The sequence below is a fragment of the Spinacia oleracea genome, chromosome 1 (assembly GCF_020520425.1).
Source record: "Spinacia oleracea cultivar Varoflay chromosome 1, BTI_SOV_V1, whole genome shotgun sequence".
In the NCBI taxonomy this organism is placed as follows: Eukaryota; Viridiplantae; Streptophyta; class Magnoliopsida; order Caryophyllales; family Amaranthaceae; genus Spinacia; species Spinacia oleracea.
The window spans coordinates 100,770,036-100,792,010 of record NC_079487.1 but is presented as its reverse complement, the minus strand read 5'-3'; positions in this window follow the sequence as shown (position 1 = coordinate 100,792,010).

The window sequence follows — 21,975 nt, the reverse complement described above, 5'->3', positions numbered from 1 at the left end:
TATTTTAACTGATATTCAAATCAAGGAAGGATCTATAAACAAATTTTGTGTGCGTACGTCTATTATCCATCTCCGATGTATACATGATGTGATTTGCTACATAATACTCTATGTAGTAATTATACTAATACGACCATTAAAGTCAAATAATTTCACTTATAATTTGTCTGCGTAAAATTTATTGAGTATGGTTCAATAAAGTAGACGCCCCCAAAAGTATAATTGTCAATAGAAACAACCTGAAATTGTTTTGAATATGTATGTAAATCGTTGTGAACCACTAGCATCATCGTTAATCTCGCCGAACTTTCCCCTCCTTCTTCCACTGTTAATTGGTCCATGTTTTCGTTGACATCTGTCTCGACAAAGGCAAGACAAGATGATGATCAACTCGGATTTTTTAGCCAATAGTAGTCTTGTACTCTTGTATATGCATTTAAAGCCGCCATTGACATCGGAGAAGGTCAACCATTCTCTTTGAATGAACCGTGCATGCTAAAGTTTCAATAGTAAAAGACAAAATTTATGACAAACTACACCAGAAAGAGAGAATTAAATTTGTACAAAATTTCTAAATGAACAATGACGATACTTTTCTAAAACTCGGTTATTCAACAAAAAAACCCAATCAATCTAAATAAAACACAAAATAGAACCCAGGGAAAAACATTAATTTTAAGTAATACCAAAGAAAGAGCCACAAAAAAGTATGAGTTTTTGCACAGCGGTTATATCTGGTGACTTATATTTCCGGTCACGTACGTGAAAAATAACAATTCATATTCTCACCAATCAATCCTATTAATAGCTAACTACTTCAAACCTCACAAACTCCATAAGTCTCGAATATGCTAAAATGATAAATAATTGGGAGAATAAGAGTGAAATTTGAGAAATGGATAATTTCTCAATTCAGAGAAAAGAAATAATTGTCAATTTCAACTAAAAGAAATTTGAGAAATGTTGAATGAATGAACCAATGTAGCGGATAATTAATTTGTTTGGAATGTTGAAAGAGGAAGAATCAAAAGATGAAGGAGTTGGTGTTAGTTTTATTTATTTATTTATTTATTTATTTATTTTACTTTTAAAGGGGAGTAATAGATGAGACACATGTATTTCTATGTATAAATTTTGTTGAGACACATGTCCTCTTATAAAGTTTGGTTTTCTTTTTGAAATATTAGGTATAGACTAGGTATAGATTAGGCCTCTTAAAGTTCAAAGAAACATGCAACTTCAAGTCTATAAAATGGAGTATAAAATACATTACATATATACTTATACTATATCTTATGGCAATTACAAAATTATTTTGAAGAAAAAAATAATGCTATTAGTATTTTATATTTTTGTAATAGAAAAATCATGAATCATTATATATAGAAACAACAAAATAATAAATAAATAAAAGTGATGAAGGAAAAAACGACCAACAAAGGGGAAAAAACGAAGAATTTAGAGGATCAACAAAGGACAAGTAAAAGGAAAAATAAATGGAAAAGACATTATTGAACATCCTCTTGGTAGGATTCAAACCCGGCATCATCTGCAGCACAATAATCAAGCAACCACTAAGCTACAAATACATTTCATTATCTTTATTATACCTTAATTATTAATATATTAAATACTTCAGTGCAATTTATTACTTCAATATCAATTTAACAGTTTTTTTAAATAATGGGGGTTCCTTTGGACCCCTTCAGGACCATATAGGTCAGCCCCTGTTGACAACAATTATTCAATAACTTAAGCTAAGATTAACACATTTAAGACAACAATTTTCGTCAACTTAAGGCAACACTTATTGGCTTGTTGTTGGTTAAAGTTTAAAACTAATGGTTGCTTCCCCATTCTAAATTCCAATTTACTACCATAATGAAGAACACCACACATATTTTTCCACTATGTACCATATTTTCCCCTCTCATCTTTGTTTTTACAAATATCAACACCGTAACCAAATTATCTCCGCATTACGATCATCAAACTATACACAGTTTATTTTGAAATTTGGAAAATATGGAATTTCAAAAATAAATAAATTAACTTGATCAAAATTTGAGGGATGGAGAACATTGGAGTTGTCAGTTTACTTTTAAGGAGAAATCTCCATCTTTGTACCTGTACCCACCGGGGCGGTTTACTTTGTGGGATAAGGAGGAAAGGATAGAAGAAATCAAGTGTTTGTTTAGGAGGTTGAGGATAAGAGGAGGGATGCAAATAAGGATAAAAATGCCTATTATCCCTCTAATCATATACCTAAGGAGGGGTGGTATAAGGAAAGAATAAGGATTATGTGATGAAAGACAACATTGCCCTTAATGAAAAGGAAGGAAGGTGAAGAGAACGAGAGAGTTAGGCCCGGTTTAGTTCACCTTATTTCGGGACTTTATTCCTTATTTCATATCAGATCAAAAAAAATAAGTTCAGATCAGACGAGATCAGAAAAAATAAGTTCAGATCCGTTCTTATCAGATTATTATTATTACTATTATTATTATTATTATTATTATTATTATTATTATTATTATTATTATTGCTTTAATAAGAATAATATTGTTGTCTAGATTTGAACTGATATGTCAACATCAAAACCAGTATGATTTGATCATGTCCAAACCATAACTGATATGTACATATCATGTTCAGATCATAACCGATATGTCCAGATCAGAACTGATTTGTACAGATCATATCAAGATCTAACCGATCTATATAGATCATGTCCAGAGTATAGATATGTCCAGATCATAACCAATCTGTACAGATCATGTCCAAATCATAATCAAGATGTGCAGATCAGAAGCGATATGTACAAATCATGTCCAGATCAGATTCAATATATCCAGATCAGAACTGATATGTGGAGATCATGTCTAGATCTGTACAGGTCATGTCCAGACTAGAATCGATTTATCCAGATCATGTCCAGACCAGAACCAATATGTGAAAATCATGTCAAGACGAGAACCGATATGTCTAGATCATGTCCATATCCGAACTTATATGTTCAGTTTAGAACTAGTATGTTCAGAACCGGTATGATTGGTATGTGCAGATCATGGCCAGATTAGAACCATCATGTCCAGATTAGAACCTTCATGTCCATATCAAAACCATTATGTTCTGATCAAAACCGGTATGTGCAGATCATGTCCAGATCAGAACCGACATGTACTGCTCATGTCCAGATCATAACCGATCTGTACAGATCATGTCCAAATCAGAACTAGTATGATCGGTTTGTGCAAATCATGTTCAGATCAGAATTAGAACCTTCATGTCCAGATCGACACCATTATGTCCATATCAGAATCGGTATGTGCAGAGCATGTCTGTATCAGAATCGATATGTACAACTCATGTCCAGATCAAAACTAATTTGTAAAGACCATCCGAATCAGAATCAATCTGTATAAATCATGTTTAGATCTGAACGAATATGTCCAAATCAGAACCGATATGTCCGAATAATGTCCAAGTCAGAACCATTATGTACTTATCAAAACAGGTATGTACGTCCAGTTCATGTCCAAATTAGAACCGACCTATCCAGACCATGTCCAAGTCTTTCTAATAAAAATTGAAATAAGGTGAACTAAACGGGGCCTTAGTAAGGATATAAAATCGACTTTGCTACTTATCCCAATCATTTCCCAACTCACATCAACCAATGGATAATTCTTTACCACGTCTTTATCCCAAGTACAAATTCTTCATCCTTATCCTCTCATACCAAATGCCACATGTACATGATTGGAGGAATAAAGACCTCTTTTATCCCTACCCGCAGGCTATCCCTATCCTTATAAAAGACCAATTCCATCTAAAAAACATGGAATAAGGGAGAGTTGGGATAAATAACTTACTCCTACGCACTATCCATCTAAATAAACGAGCCCTGAAAATTTAAAGTACGAGTTTTTTTTTGGTTATAAATGAGTACCAGGCATCAGGCATACCAAAATCCTAAAAATTATCAATTAAATCCATACCTTATAAGAAAGTACGAATACGAAGTACAGGAGGTATTGAAGAAGAAAAATGTCTAGAGAGAGAAAGAGAAAGAGAAAGAAACATGAGAGGCTCAAGTTTTCTTATGAGAGAAGGAAAACCCTACTTTGGTCCAGCCCCCTTCCCAAACTCCCCATTTTTTCAGATCTTGGTTTTGCTCCCCAAAACCTTTCGTCTTCCTCTTTGTCCCATTTTCTGAAAGAGATCCCCCTAATAATCTCTAGACCAAGCCTTAATAGGGGTAATTATGGCTGCTGTCTTCACGGATTGGTGCCTCGTTGGTATCGAAATCCGCTTTTACTGTTCCGATCGTCTTTTTGCCTTCTTCACCAAGGCACCGTTGATCCAAGGGTGGAGAGTTCTGCTGAGTCACCAAACCTTGGGCCTTTCAACAGTAATGATGGATTAGTTGGATTAATTAATGTTTTTACTCCACTAATGCTAATCCACCGCCCAGCTTGGACCTATGGAGGGACTTATCCAAATGCAGAAGTTGCAAGATCTCCACTTTTTCGAAAATCTTCTCAGGGAAGTTACTCTCCAAGCTCTTCCTTGCCTTTTCGATTCTCTTCTGTCATTTACTGCTTGTTTTCACGTTTTTTCAATGCATGATTTTATTTGATTTATGTTTTATTTCTAGCTTGATGATGATTACTTTTTGGTTTTATTTTTATTTGGTTGTTCTAGATCCTTCTGTGTGCAAGAATTGGTTTAGGCAGAGTTGTAGTGTGACCCTTGATCTTACTAAGTCCTCTAAACAAGTCTATAAATACAGTCCCTCTTTTCCTTACATGCACAATTCACTCTCCTTCATAAGCCCTCTCCTGTCCCTTGTTGATCACTTCTCTTGTTCTGTCTGTGTTAAGTTCAGTGTCTTTGTGTTTAACCACAGTAATCAGCTTAGTCTTTGGGTTTTAATGTCAAACACTCCTGTAGAAACCAGCTATGCCTCACTTCTTAAGAAGAACCATTCTGCAGTTCCCAATGAACCTAAACCTGCCAGCTTACCTGGTAATTCAGGTTCTTCCAGCTTCTTCAGTAACACAACCCATAGCTCATTTCTCCTGGGAGGTTGCAGTTTTGATAATGATCCCAATCCCACACCTAAGGTGTGTTCACACAATTCTCCACCACAGGTTCCTAGTTCGAATAATTCCACCATCACATTAGAGGCTCCTAAACTTGACCATGACCAAATCAAACTCATGGAAGCCACCTGTCTGTTTGGGAAAGTTTGGGGTGAGTTTGTCCCTCAAGCTGCTGTCACAGGAAGAATGAAAAGAGACTGGTCTTTTATGAGGGGGGAGGTTTCTTTTAGGTTTATAGGAAATGGTTGGTTTCTCATCAAGTTTTCTAACCCTCTAGACAGAGATGAGGTTTGGGAAAATAGGCCATGGTTTGTTCAAGGATTGAACTTTGTGTTAATCCCTTGGAGAGCTTCTTTTAAGGCCCAGTTCAACTCCATCACTCATGTGGATCAATGGGTGAAAATCCCATTTCTCCCCACTGAGTATTGGACTTGGCATTACCTCAATCAGATTGCTAGTTGTGTGGGTCATCCTATTAAGCTTGATAAGTTTACCTCTGAGAATGCTGAGAAAGGCCAATTTGCTAGGGTGTGTCTCAACCTTGACATTACCAAGCCTGTCCCTAGATCCATAACCTTGAATTTTGGGTATGATATTCAAGAGTACTTCCTCTCTTATGAAGGAGTATGGGAAGTGTGTCCTCTCTGTGGTGACCCTAACCATTTTCTTAATACCTGTCCTAAAAGGCCACCACCATGTCTGGAGTTAGTTGTGGCTCAGCTGGATGAGGCTAAGCTTTCCATGGGTGTGACTGGGGAGGCTAGTGGGAAAGCTACTCCTACTGACTGGTTGGCTGTGGTGCCAAAAAGGAGAACTAAACCCAGAAACATTCCAAGGAAAAACCAGGCTAAACCCTACCATCACCCCACCATTAATCATACCAGGCCAACTGCTTCTCCTCTACATCAGTCTGGACCTGGGTTGCCTGTTATCCCATTAGCTAACAGCTTCCAGGGCCTCCAGGACTTCCAGGTGTCCACTGGTGATACTATTACTCTCAACCCTCCTAATGTCCAACCTTATGAGGATATTCTTCCTGATTTTGACCCATTGGAGCTAGCTTCTCATGGTGTCAAAGAAGTGCAGGAAGATGATGAGCTTGATATGGACTTGGAGATCTATGATGGAGATGGTTTTGATGAGAATGACCCGGTTTTTCCTGACTGCATCCCTCCCATGGAAGCTGAGAACTCTAAGAGAAGGAAGAGAGGTGATGGTGATCTCTCTCCTTCTCCTTCTTCTGGATGACCTGGGTGTCTCCTTCTTCATCTTTTTGGATGTTAAATATCTCAACTTATCTTTTTGACCAGTTGTTACTGGTTGTTATGCCTTTAGGGTTTAGTAGTTGTATGCTCAGCTTTTTCTACTGGTTAAATTTCTCCTACAGGTTCCTTTTTACTTTCTTTTGTAAACCTGTAGGTTATTTCTTAGCTAAGCATACTACTACTGTAGTTTTTAATTAGCTGCAGAAATCCTACAATGTGCCTAATTGTAATATTAATGATATTTTGACTTTAATGTTTATTGATTTGAATTGGCCCTACTTTTTTGGTTGTATGCCTTGGCTTCATGTTATCATAGACTTTAAACTGTGGAATAGATCTCTTGCCTTGATCAGAATCAAGGTTAGACTTTAGACCACCTTATGGTTCCCTTTCAAATGGAGGAACCTAATCTACAGGAAGCTCTTTGTTTGGTGCCATTTGGTTGAGTCCAAAGATAGCCCCTGGTTCATTTCCTATGATGTTGTAAGAAACATTGTATGTTTCCTACCTGAGGATCTTTCTGTTTTAATTAACCTTCGACTCTCCATATCAACTTGGTTCCTTTACATGGTGACTTGGCCAATTTTTCTAAAGTTGCTTAGTAACTTCTGGCTAACCTTCATTTCTGTTTCTTGCCTTCTCAGTTGGTATTTTACTCATACTTTCAATGCACAAGTCTGGCGTTTCCACTCCTGGATTTCGAACGGTTTTTACTCCTTCTCCTGGAATATCATTGATGTACCTTTAATCTCTGGTTCTGTAACAAACCTTCATTTTCAGTACAAAAGTTCTGCATTAATGCTTTTGATCTTAGCCTACCTTGTTTGGGCTAACTGGAACCGGACTTTGTTCCGCTTTGAACCATATGGGCTAAAGGCCTTTTATTTGTGCTAATTCATAATTATGAAAGTTCTCACATGGAATATTCAAGGAGGTAAAAAACTCCAATCAATTGGATATCAATCACTACATCACCACCTTTAAACCGGACATTTTATTTATCCTTGAAACTATGACTTCTAATTCCACTAGCAGAAATGTGATTAAAGGTTTTCGTTTCCAAAAACATATAATTATCGACCCTATTGGGCATAGTGGTGGACTCTGGATCTGCTGGAATAACGACTCAATTCTGGTCCAAAACTACACGCTTGTTGATCGGTGTGCTCATCTTAATGTACTGTATAAACCAACCAACGACCAAATTCTAGTATCAGGGGCATACTTCCCTGCTCAAAACTCAGACAAAGACCCCTTCTGGGAATCAATGTCTACTTTTTACGAAAATATCCACACCCCTTGGATCCTAGCTGGCGATTTCAACGAACTTTTACAACCTTCAGATAAGCTCGGGGGTAACCCTGTCACCCAAAACCAATGTCAAAGATTTCCCAGATTTATCAATCGTATCAATGCTACAGACATCGCTTGTCTGCAACAGTCTTTCTCCTGGAAATCACAATCCCACCCAGGATTATATCAACGACTAGATCGCGCCATCGCTAGCAATAGTTTCTCCCACAAATTCCCGAATGCTTTAATAAAGTATGGTACCTTCACGAGCTCAGACCATGCCCCCATGTTCTTCGACACAAACTCGGAGGCGCTACCGTTTAACAGAATCTTCAGATTCCAGAACTCGTGGACTCTTTATGAGGAACCAACTAAAATTGTTAATCAAAAGTGGAACTCCAACATTCAAGGATCAAGATTCTTTAGAATAAGAACCAAACTTTCCAACATTAAAAATGACCTAAAACCATGGGCCAAGGAAAGATTTTCCCATAAAACTATGAAACTTAAAGCAAACGCAGATAAAATCCAAGAATTGGAAGACAAGCTGATTTCACAACCTTTCAATCCTATATGGAGAAATCACCTTCTCAGAATGCTAAAGCAGCGAGAGAGAATTCTTATACATAGACAGTATGCCTGGAAAAGCTCAGCATAGAAAACCTGGCTTAACCAAGGCGACAGGAACACTAAATTTTTCCATCAAATTATGAAACATAGAGCGGCTAGAAACCATATCTACAGACTAAAAAATGAGGACAATGCATGGGAAGAAGGTCAGGAAAATGTTCAAAAAATTCTGTACGAATCGTTTAAAAACAGGTTTAAATCCGCAGTCCAAAATGGTAGGACTTTTAATCTAGACTTTCTGCCACATTTAGTTACTAATTCAGAGGGTGACAATCTAGTTGCCCCCTTCTCCGATGATGAAATTAAAGAGAGTTTCTTTAGTATGAATCCACTAAAGGCACCAGGATCAGACGGGTTTGGTCCGAAATTTTTCCAAACATACTGGAAAACTATTGGGCCAGAGATCATTTTAGCGATCAAAAGTTTTTTTTTTTTCCCACGGTCATCTACCGCCTTTTCTCAATCACACACTGATAGCCCTCATCCCTAAAAATGATAATCCTGAGAATCCCAACCACTTTAGGCCAATTAGTCTTTGTAGTACGATCTATAAGGCTATCTCTAAACTCCTAGTCACTAGACTTAGCCCTTTTCTTAAGAAACACATTAGCCCCTTTCAAAATGCCTTCACCCCTGGTAGATCAATTCACGATAACCTCCTGTTGGTGCAAGAAATTCTAAATGTCTTTAGAAAATCAAAATCGAAAACTGGCTGGTGTGCGCTTAAACTAGATATGGAAAAAGCCTATGATAGGATAGAATGGGACTTCTTATGGGCAGTTCTAGACAAATTGGGCTTCCCGTCAACCTGGATCAACTGGGTCAAAGCAACAGTCACAACGGTCTCTTACTCCCTTAAAGTTAATAACGGGACGACTAAGATCTTTACCCCATCTAGGGGCTTAAGACAAGGCGACCCTCTCTCGCCGTATCTCTTTATCATCTGCATGGAAGTCTTTATAATTATGCTTAACAAAGCTAGTGCTAGGCCCAGCCTGGGACTGGGGTTTAAAATTGCCCCGCAGACCGCTAAAATTCCATGTCTTATGTTCGCAGACGACGGTCTACTCCTTTGCAAAGCCACTAATTCCGCTTGCCATAACCTTCTTAAAGTCATTACTGATTTCTGTAAGCTCTCAGGACAGCTCGTTAACTTCCATAAATCGGCTATTATTTTCTCAAAGTGAAGGAAATAATGCCCTTGGTCCAAGTATGCATTCTATGATAAGTCTAATAAATGCGGTTCAGTATTAATTAACAAGTTAATAATTCAGTGAGATCAAGTGAGCTGAATGCCTAGCTAGAGGCCGCTTCAGTTCAAGTGGAATTAATGATATTAATCCACAGCTTACTCTTGACTGAACCCGTAGGGTCACACAAATAGTACGTAAACGGATCAAGTATTTAATAGCATTAAATACTCCATCTATGAATATTCGGAACCGACGGATCTTGGTTTCAGTGGGAGCTAAGATCGTCACAGGCAAGGAATGAATACTCCGGAAACGATGATATTGCCGGAAACGGAAATATGGATCGTATCGGAAATATAAATATTATCCAAGTCGTAGATGTTGTCGGAAACGGAAACATGGTACGTGTCGGAAAATATTATCGGAAATGGAAATATTGCCAGAATCGGAAATATTGCCGGAAACGGAAATATTGTCAGAATCGGAAATATTACCGGAATCGGAAAATAATTCCGGAAACGGAAATATTAAATATTTGTTCGAAACGGAAATTAATTCCGGAATCGGAAATATTAAATATTGTTCGTATCGGAAATGAATTCCGGAATCGGAAAATTTAATCGGAAGCGCATCGTACGAATAAGCATCGGACGAGGCCTGCCGGACGAGGCCCAGCACGAAGCCAGGCCATCGCCCAGAAAGCCAAGCGCGCCGCACAAACAGCAACGCCAGGCCCAGCACAAGGACAGGCCCAGCAGGCTGCGCGCAGCGCGCAGCGCGCACAGCGCGCACAGCACGCGCAGCGCGCAGCGCGCGCGGGCGCTGAGTGGGCTGCTGCTCGCGCGCACGCATGGGGCCCATCGTGGCTGCCGTGCGTGTGTGTGCAAGTGTTTGTGTTCGTGCACGTTTCCTAAAACATGCAGAGTTCGGTTAATGATTAAATTCCTAATTCTATTTGATAAATTAATTAAATTAGAGTTCTTGTAGGATTCTAGGTTTAATTAATTTGTATCTGAATAGGATTTCGATTCCCTTTCCATACCGCTATAAATATGAGGCTAGGGCTCACAATTTATAACACAAGTTTCAAAGTATTCAAAGTGAGTTTTTGAGAGAAAAATTCAGTCACACATTTGCCTATAAAGTGCCGAAAATAATAGTACCTTAAGGGCGATTCTAGTTGGTCAATCTTAAGGCGGATCCGGACGTGCTGTGGACTATCTACGGAGGGACGACACTTGGAGTCCTAAAGACTTGTTCTTGTTCGGTTCGGGCGCAGCTAGGGAAGGCACGCAACAAAGAGTATGCATCCAATCTATGCTAAATGATTATGTGTAAATAATATGTTTTCCTGGGTTTATGGTTTTTCCGCATGATTTATGAATTGTCATATGTATCATAACCTAACAGTGGTATCACGAGCCCCTTATTATTTTCATAATCTAAATTGCATGAACATGGTTAAATATTACAAATTTGCAAGAATTAAAAGGGGTGATTAATTTTCGTAATTGTTAATTAATTGCAAATTGCGTTTATTTAATTATACGTACGCAGTTTTTCGGCAGTTTCTTCGTTACTCATCCGTATTGAGTGATTTTTGTGTCAATTCCGCATGTAAAAGGCATTCTAAAATTTTGACAAAAATAATATTTTTCTGCCGAACCCAGAATTCTCAAATTCGAAGCCTAACTATGACTTTTCGAAGGTTTTAGTTTTTCGAATGCAAAATTTCGTAAATTTAAGATGTTAAATTAAATATTTGCGATTCTTGTTGATAAATCTTGAATTTTTGATTTACCTACTGCATATGTTTAACAAGTTTGAATGCCTAGTCTTGTTAATTATGCAATCTAATTTGTAATTATGATTAATTTGTTGAAAATTAGAATAATTTAGAATTAATTTGATTTTCATAATTAATTGTAATTTAATTAGAAACCTATGATTAAAAACCACCATAAAAATTGTAAATTTACGATAAATTTTAAATTTTTATGACCTAGACTTGAATCCATATCAATCGGAAATCAATTGGATAATAAATTTTCGATTTTTCGCCCTAAAATTATGAAATTAATATTATTTATTAATTTGTCATTAATTTTAAATATAAATTTTAAATTTTTATGCGATTCGTTCATATAACTTGCACGCACGAAGCAATGGACGCTTCGTGTTACCCTTAAGGGGTGTTGTATAATGCGGGCATGCGACGACGAGCAAGGGAGCTCGTCGCCCATGCGGCACGAATGCAATGAGCAAGGGCGTAGTGCACGAGCACAAGGCAGCAGCCCTGCCTTGTGTCGTGTGCCACGACCAATGGACGAATGGGCATGGGCGTAGGGCGAGCCAAGGCAGTCGCGTGTGGGCAGCAAGCGAGCTGCGCCACAACGCGCGCTGCCTCGCACAAGAGCGCGCAGCCTCGCGCGCAGCGAGCGCAAGCTCGCGTACCACGAGCGCTGCGCCTAGCATTGCTCGCGCGCACAGCGAGCGATGTCGCCCGCCCAGCGAGCGATGTCGCGCGCCCAGCGAGCGATGTCGCGCGCCCAGCGAGCGATGGCTCGCGCGCCCAGCGAGCGATGGCTCGCGCGCCCAGCGAGCGATGTCGCGCGCCCAGCGAGCGATGTCGCGCGCCCAGCGAGCGATGTCGCGCGCGCACTGCGAGCGATAGCCCGCGTGCGATGAGCGCTGGCGCGCGCAGCGAGCACCAATGCGTGCGGAGGCTTGCGATAGGGATGCAACAGCTATGCGACGAGCGCATGGGCTGCGCGCGCATGGCCAGCGATGGCTGTGTGCGTGCGGCCCATGGGCGTGCTACGCGTAGGGTGTTTGCGTTACGATTAGATCGTTTTGAATGTTTAATTTGAAAATTTCAGTTCACGTAATTTTAATTAATTTTAAAATTAATAATTTAAATTATTTTCTTGGATTTTAATTTTGAATATTATAATTATAATAAATGTTATTTATTCTAATTATTTTACTAAAATTAAAATCATGAATTAATTTAAATGCGACTGAAATTAAATTAAACTTTTTGGATTCAATTATAAATTTATATGAGCTTTAAATTTTAATTAAATTTGTATGTTTCCGGTTAGACTAGAAATACATTTTTATGTTTAAAATTGGTAAAGCATATGAATTTATTGGTTTAAGTGGGAGCGCTTTTTAGTCATAAACTCTTGATTAGGTCTACAAATCCTTAAGGTTAAAACAACTTGATTAGAATTAATAAGGACTGAATAATTGGTAGATTATTGGTACCCTTGATTAATTGCTGCAAATGTTTACGTGATGCATAATGTGTTTTACTAACCAGCTATGTGGGCCATTCATGATAATGAATGGGTGAATGGTATATATTGTATATGTACTGTTTTGCAGGTTATGAAGTGACTAGTATGGCCCAAATAGGATAGAAAATATGGTCTGCGTACCATTAATTTGAATGTAATTGGTCTAAAGTACCAAAGTTATTTTTCAATTCAAATATGGTCTGCGAACCATCAAATAGTTGTAATTAGTTATAGCTTATCCTATTTGAAGAAAATGGTGCCTCCCACGGAGATTTTCAAGACGGACTTTGAAGTCAAAGCTTCAAGATGAAGTCGGGCCATACTAGATCACAAATATCTTATGCATGTTTTAAGTTATTTATTGCTTTAAATATGTCTTAAAATGCATGAGATCAAAAGCTTGATTATGTTGCATGATTAAGGATTTTAGTTCACTTAAAATCTAACCAACATAGTAAGAGCCTTAAGTTCCAAACTTAAAAATTGAGTTAAAAGGTGCCATGCCAAAATATACACTTGCTTGGATATCCTTTACATCAATCTAGTAATAGTTTTCGCTCAGCGAGGTGTTACTTATTGGTCCTAAAGGGGCAAGGTACACAAATAATTGTGAGTACATGTTAGTTTTGGTGAAACTCAACGATATAAGTAAGGAGTCCTTTTATGTCGTGGCAAATTCGATAGGTTTACCTAATAAGTTCTTAGACGTACCTATCAACCAAGAATAGTTTCTAGACTATTAGCAAAAGGCTTTTGCTTACCTAAGATGTTCTAGGATTAAGTCGACAAACTGTGCTTAGTTCTTCAATGATTTTAGGATCTTGGAATCATTTTATTCACACCTGCCGGAACACATAATTTGAATAAAATGCTTAATAAACATTGAATTATGCATGTATGCTAGAATTTAAGTTTATTAAGAGAAACTGTGAATGGTTATTTATTTGTTTATTCTTTTCAATTGTAGTTTTTAATATGGCAAACAACAATTCATTCAACATTCGATCAATTCTCGAAAAGGAGAAGTTGAACGGGAAAAAATTCCTTGACTGGCAAAGGAACTTGCAAATAGTTCTTATGCAGGAAGAAAAGGAGTATGTCCTAGATGAGGCGATGCCCGAAGCTGCAGGCGACGGGGTCACTCAGGCAGCCCTCAATCGTTGGATTGATGCCAACAAGGATGTGAAATGTCTAATGCTCGCCACCATGAGTGCGGATCTGCAGAAAACGTTCATCAACTCAGATGCTTTCACAATCATCAGTGAGTTGAAGAACATGTTCCAAGATCTGGCTCGAGTCGAAAGATTCGAGACTCATAGGCAAATTCTTGAGACCAAGCTTAAGAAAGGCGAGCCCGTAAGTCCACATGTTCTCAAAATGATTGGACTCATTGAGAATATGAGTCGGCTGGATCAGCAATTTTCTCAGGAAATGGCTATAGACACCATCCTCCATTCTCTTCATAGCGGGTATGATCAGTTCAAACTGAACTACAGTATGAATAGTCTGGACAAAACGCTCACTGAGCTTCACGGTATGCTGAAGACCGCTGAAAAGACGCTCAAAAGTGATAAGCAGGATGTGCTTATGGTGCGTGGGGGCAAGTTCAAGAAATCTGGAAAGAAGAGGAATGCTAAGAAAGGTGGCACCAAAGCCAGCCCAACTAAGCAAACTGGCGCCAAATCTGCAAAGAGAAAGGTCAGTCAACCCACTTCTGAATCCGAATGCTTCTACTGCAAGAAGAAGGGGCATTGGAAGAGAGATTGCTTGAAGCTAAAGGAAGATCAGAAGAACGGAACAGTCGTTCCATCTTCAGGTATTTTCGTTATAGACTGTATACTTGCTAATTCAACTTCTTGGGTATTAGATACAGGTTGTGGCTCACACTTATGTTCCAATCCACAGGGACTAAGAAGAAGTAGAAAGTTAAGCAAGGGTGAAGTCGACCTACGAGTGGGAAATGGAGCACGGATTGCTGCATTAGCTGTAGGAACTTACTATTTGTCGTTGCCCTCCGGGCTAGTTTTGGAACTGGAAGAATGTTTCCATGTTCCAAGTCTTACTAAAAACATCATTTCAGTTTCTTGCTTAGATGCTAAGGGATTTTCCTTTATAATAAAAGACAATAGTTGTTCGTTTTATTTTAAAGAGATGTTTTATGGATCTGCTAGATTAGTCAATGGACTTTATTTATTAGATCACGACAAACAAGTATATAACATAAATACCAAAAAGGCCAAAAAGGATGATTCAGATCTCACCTATCTGTGGCATTGTCGATTAGGCCATATAAACTTGAAACGCTTAGAAAGACTTCAAAGAGAAGGAATTCTAGAACCATTTGACTTAGAGGATTATGGTAAATGCGAATCATGTTTACTTGGCAAAATGACAAAGCAACCTTTCTCTAAAGTTGGAGAAAGAGCAAATGAACTATTGGGTTTAATCCATACAGATGTATGTGGACCAATGAGTACAAATGCTAGAGGTGGTTTCAGCTACTTTATCACTTTCACCGATGACTTCAGTAGGTATGGTTATGTCTACCTAATGAAGCATAAGTCTGAATCCTTTGACAAATTCAAGGAATTTCAGAGTGAAGTAGAGAATCAATTAGGCAAGAAGATTAAGGCACTGCGGTCTGATAGAGGCGGTGAATATCTGAGCTATGAATTTGATGACCATCTGAAAGAATGTGGAATTCTATCAGAATTGACTCCTCCTGGAACACCACAATGGAACGGTGTGTCAGAACGGAGGAACAGAACCTTGCTAGACATGGTCAGGTCAATGATGGGTCAGGCCGAACTTCCATTAGAATTTTGGGGACATGCACTAAATACAGCTGCACTCACTATAAATAGAGCTCCGTCTAAAGCTGTCGAAAAGACTCCATACGAATTATGGTTTGGAAAGCCTCCAAATGTGTCTTTTCTTAAGATTTGGGGATGTGAAGTATACGTCAAACGATTAATTTCAGACAAACTTCATCCAAAATCTGACAAATGTATCCTTGTGGGCTATCCAAAGGAAACAAAGGGGTATTACTTCTACAATACATCTGAGAACAAAGTGTTTGTTGCTCGAGATGGTGTCTTTTTGGAGAAGGATCACATTTCCAAAATGACAAGTGGGAGAAAAGTAGACCTCGAAGAAATTCGAGTCGAACAACAAACTCTAGAGAATGCTCAAGATGACATTCAGGATGAAACTCAGAGATCTTTAGAAGAATCTGGTGAGAATCATGGTCAATCTAGAAATGTTACCCCGCGTAGATCGCAAAGATATAGATCTCAACCGGAAAGGTACTTAGGTATTTTGACGAACGAGAGCTATGACGTTCTATTACTTGAAAGTGATGAACCTGCGACTTACAAGCAAGCTATGACGAGCCCTAGCTCCAAGCAATGGCAAGAAGCCATGCAATCTGAATTAGACTCCATGTCTGAAAACCAAGTATGGGATTTGGTCGATTTGCCAGATGGCTACCAAGCCATTGGAAGCAAATGGGTTTTCAAACTGAAAAAGGACAAGGATGGGAAACTTGAAGTTTTCAAAGCTAGATTGGTTGCAAAAGGTTACAGGCAAGTCCACGGTGTGGATTACGATGAAACCTTTTCACCAGTTGCAATGCTAAAGTCTATTCGAATAATGTTAGCAATCGCTGCATATTACGATTACGAAATATGGCAGATGGATGTCAAAACTGCTTTCTTAAACGGCGTTTTAACAGAAACTGTGTTTATGACACAGCCTGAAGGTTTTGAGGATCCAAAGAATGCTAAAAAGGTATGCAAGCTAAAGAAGTCAATCTACGGATTGAAGCAGGCATCCAGGAGCTGGAATATACGTTTTGATGAAGCAGTCAGTGACTTTGGTTTCATCAAGAACGCGGACGAATCTTGTGTATACAAGAAGGTCAGTGGGAGCAAAATTGCTTTCCTAGTATTATATGTCGACGACATATTGCTTATCGGAAATGACATTCCTATGTTGAACTCTGTCAAGATTTGGCTTGGGAAATGTTTTTCGATGAAGGATCTAGGAGAAGCACAGTACATATTGGGCATCAAGATTTACAGAGATAGATCTAAAAAGATGATTGGACTTAGTCAAAGCACTTATATCAATAAGGTGCTTGATAGGTTCAAGATGGCGGACTCCAAGCGAGGCTACCTACCCATGTCTCATGGAATGACTCTAAGCAAGACTCAGTGCCCAAAAACACTTGATGAGCGTAGACGAATGAATGGGATTCCATATGCATCATTGATTGGTTCAATAATGTATGCTATGATATGTACACGCCCGGATGTTGCGTACGCACTCAGTGCTACGAGCAGATACCAGTCAGACCCAGGAGAGGCGCATTGGACTGCTGCCAAGAATATTCTGAAGTACCTGAAAAGGCGCAAAGATGACTTCCTGGTCTATGGTGGAGATGATGAATTAATTGTTAAAGGCTATACGGACGCAAGTTTCCAAACCGACAAAGATGATTTCAGATCACAGTCTGGGTTTGTCTTCTGCCTCAACGGAGGAGAAGTAAGCTGGAAAAGTGCTAAGCAAAGCACCATTGCGGATTCTACAACTGAAGCGGAGTACATTGCTGCACATGAAGCAGCAAAGGAAGCTATATGGCTAAGGAAGTTCATAGGAGAACTTGGTGTAGTCCCCTCCATTAAAGGACCAATAGCCCTGTATTGTGATAATAACGGAGCTATTGCACAGGCAAAAGAGCCTAGACACCACCAGAGAGTCAAGCATGTACTTCGTAGATTTCACCTTCTACGAGAGTTCGTTGAAAGAAAAGAAGTCGAGATAAGCAAAATTGGAACTGATGACAACATATCAGATCCATTAACTAAACCTCTGCCGCAGGCGAAGCACAACTCGCACACTGCAGCTATGGGAATCAAGCATATTGGAGAATGGCTTTGATGTCTCTGTTTAATGTTTTAAAGTTTTAGAGTTTAAATCTTTGTAAAACATTATCGGTTAATCATTCACAATAAATGAAAAGAATTCATTTTTCCATTTAATTTGTGGTTTATTAAATGATGAGTCCCTTCAATTTGACGATATATTCAAGATAGACTGTCAGGACCAGTCCTGTGACTAAGAAATGTCTATCAAGTGAACTTGAATGTCAAAGGTTGAAAATGGTCCCTAATCGGAGTTTTCTATAAAATTGGACGCATAGAAAACGTTAGACGATTAGAATGCAAGATGACTAGTAGTTCTGTTTCTTGAACTATGTGGACATGGCAATGTCATAATCATTTGCATAGATACTTACTTTGGGAAGACTAGTATCGGACGAGACCTATGAAACTTTACTGTAAGAGATGAAAGTCTGTCATAAGTAAATTTCATTAAATTATTAGACACTAAATCCTCAATACCTGAGTGATTTGAGATTACTTGTTTGAGAACTGGCTGCTTTGACGTTGACCAACCGTCGCACCGTAAAAGGAGGCTATAAAGGCAACGCTCAGGTAATCACCTATCAAACGAAGTCTAATCTCAAGATCGCAAGATTGGGATTGTCCTCCCATAAATCGGGATGAGATGCTTAAAAGTTGTACAAGGCCACTCGGAGAGCTAGAAACTGTGAAATGCATGGCCGTGCTCGGATGAATCATAGGCTATGATTATCTGTTTATTTGATCAGTTGAACTCTGAAACCGAGGAACACCTCTGGACATAATAAGGATGACAACTCTTACCTTATGTTCAAGAGCAAGCATCGAGCGACAAAGGAATTAGGAAATGCACACTTGTCCCTAAGGACAAGTGGGAGACTGAAGGAAATAATGCCCTTGGTCCAAGTATGCATTCTATGATAAGTCTAATAAATGCGGTTCAGTATTAATTAACAAGTTAATAATTCAGTGAGATCAAGTGAGCTGAATGCCTAGCTAGAGGCCGCTTCAGTTCAAGTGGAATTAATGATATTAATCCACAGCTTACTCTTGACTGAACCCGTAGGGTCACACAAATAGTACGTAAACGGATCAAGTATTTAATAGCATTAAATACTCCATCTATGAATATTCGGAACCGACGGATCTTGGTTTCAGTGGGAGCTAAGATCGTCACAGGCAAGGAATGAATACTCCGGAAACGATGATATTGCCGGAAACGGAAATATGGATCGTATCGGAAATATAAATATTATCCAAGTCGTAGATGTTGTCGGAAACGGAAACATGGTACGTGTCGGAAAATATTATCGGAAATGGAAATATTGCCAGAATCGGAAATATTGCCGGAAACGGAAATATTGTCAGAATCGGAAATATTACCGGAATCGGAAAATAATTCCGGAAACGGAAATATTAAATATTTGTTCGAAACGGAAATTAATTCCGGAATCGGAAATATTAAATATTGTTCGTATCGGAAATGAATTCCGGAATCGGAAAATTTAATCGGAAGCGCATCGTACGAATAAGCATCGGACGAGGCCTGCCGGACGAGGCCCAGCACGAAGCCAGGCCATCGCCCAGCAAGCCAAGCGCGCCGCACAAACAGCAACGCCAGGCCCAGCACAAGGACAGGCCCAGCAGGCTGCGCGCAGCGCGCAGCGCGCACAGCGCGCACAGCACGCGCAGCGCGCAGCGCGCGCGGGCGCTGAGTGGGCTGCTGCTCGCGCGCACGCATGGGGCCCATCGTGGCTGCCGTGCGTGTGTGTGCAAGTGTTTGTGTTCGTGCACGTTTCCTAAAACATGCAGAGTTCGGTTAATGATTAAATTCCTAATTCTATTTGATAAATTAATTAAATTAGAGTTCTTGTAGGATTCTAGGTTTAATTAATTTGTATCTGAATAGGATTTCGATTCCCTTTCCATACCGCTATAAATATGAGGCTAGGGCTCACAATTTATAACACAAGTTTCAAAGTATTCAAAGTGAGTTTTTGAGAGAAAAATTCAGTCACACATTTGCCTATAAAGTGCCGAAAATAATAGTACCTTAAGGGCGATTCTAGTTGGTCAATCTTAAGGCGGATCCGGACGTGCTGTGGACTATCTACGGAGGGACGACACTTGGAGTCCTAAAGACTTGTTCTTGTTCGGTTCGGGCGCAGCTAGGGAAGGCACGCAACAAAGAGTATGCATCCAATCTATGCTAAATGATTATGTGTAAATAATATGTTTTCCTGGGTTTATGGTTTTTCCGCATGATTTATGAATTGTCATATGTATCATAACCTAACACAAAGAACATCACTCATTCAAAGAGAGACTCTCTCGCAAGCATTTTCAACATGACAAAATCCATGTCGCTGGGTAGATACCTGGGCGCCCACTTCTCGGGTTTCACTCCCACCAGAGCAGACTATCAACGTATTCTGCAAAGAAACGAAAGCCGCATTAACTCATGGCAGGCCAATTTTCTTTCCAAGGCAGGAAGAATGACTCTCATCCAGAGTAACCTCGAGTCGCTTCCTGCCTACATCTGCTCCTCCTTCCTGCTACCACAAAAGTTGTGCCATCAGATGGATGGTTTTCACCGTCAATTCTTTTGGAACCAAACCGGATCAGGGAATGCACTCCCTCTCATCGCTTGGAGAAAAATCTGTCAGCCCAAGGAGCAAGGGGGTCTCGGCTTACGGAGAACATATCCTCTAAATAGAGCCTTCATAGCTAAACTTGGATGGAAAGTCCTAACAGATGAAGACAATATGTGGGCTAAAATCATGCGTAAGAAATATCTCTAGAATAACAATTTCTTCTCAACAAAAAAGAAATCTAGAGACTCGCCTATCTGGTCCAGCATTCTTAATCAAAGAGAAATCCTTAGAAAAGGTATAAGGTGGAAACTAGGAAATGGGAACACCATTAACTTTTGGAAAGACAATTGGATTGGTCAATATGCATTGGCTGAGATTCCGGGCATATCTACTAATCTTATTGACGATAGTAAGACTGTTAGCTTTTTTATTGACGAGACTAGAAACTGGGATATTCCAAAGTTATATTCAGTTCTTCCGCCCGATGCGGTCCAATTGATTAGAGGTATTCCTATTCCTGTCAACAACCTTCAGGACATTCCCATCTGGGGCTGCACAAATTCTGGGGACTTTTCAGTTAAATCTGCAACCTGGCTTGCTCACGATCTTCCTAAAAATAATGACAAATGGAAGTTTAGATGGATCTGGAAGCTTAATATAGCTCCGAAAATAAAATTCTTTCTTTGGCAAATCTGTCATAAAAGCCTACCAACCAAAGAAACGCTTTTCCATAGGAAAATCATTCCTTCAAATTGCTGCCCGAGATGTAACCAAGCTAGCGAAAGCCTAGATCACCTCTTCCTCCATTGTGAGCATTCGAAAAATGTTTGGACTCACACACTTACTAAAAACTGGCTAGATTTCACCTTTCCTGTGACTGATTTTTTCAAAACCCTAGACTACTTCAGACGGAACCAGGTTGCTCTTCGCAAGTTCATCAACTTATGCTGGATTATTTGGAAGGAACGGAATGCCTTAGTTTTCTCCAACACGAAGGTTTCTCCTTGCCGTAGTTACTTCAGAGCCCTCAATACCTTTAAAGAATGGGAACTCAGACTCCTTATTGACTCTCATCAACTTAGAGGTACCCATTTCACCACTCACTCACCTTTTCCTAACCAGTCATCCACCTCTCCCACCATCCTTGTGAGGTGGTTTCCGCCCCCCACGGGCGCCTTCAAACTCAATTTCGACGGTTCTCGCAAATCTTCATCAGCAGCAGGAGGAATCATCATCAGAAATAGCACCGGGACAGCTATTGAGGCAAAGGCTTTCAACTTTGGCAACTCTCAAGTCTACATGGCCGAAGCCCTGGCCCTTCACAAAGGTATCCAAGAAGCAATAAGGCTAGGTATCAAGGATATTCACATCGAAGGAGACAACCTGCTGGTGATCAACTCTTTAAAAGGTACTTGGAAGCCCCCTTGGAAACTTCAAAACATTATTCATGACAGCAAGATTCTTCTTCAGCATTTTGACTCAGCGCACATCAATCATATTTACCGAGAAGCAAATAGAGCTGCAGATTGGATTGCTAATGTAGGTCATCTTATTTGTAATCCCATGTGTATTTCCCCAAACTCCAGTCCCAAGTTAGACGAAATTGTACAGAGTGACTACTTAGGCTACACCCTTGTGCGAAGGGGTACCTAAGCACCTTTTTCT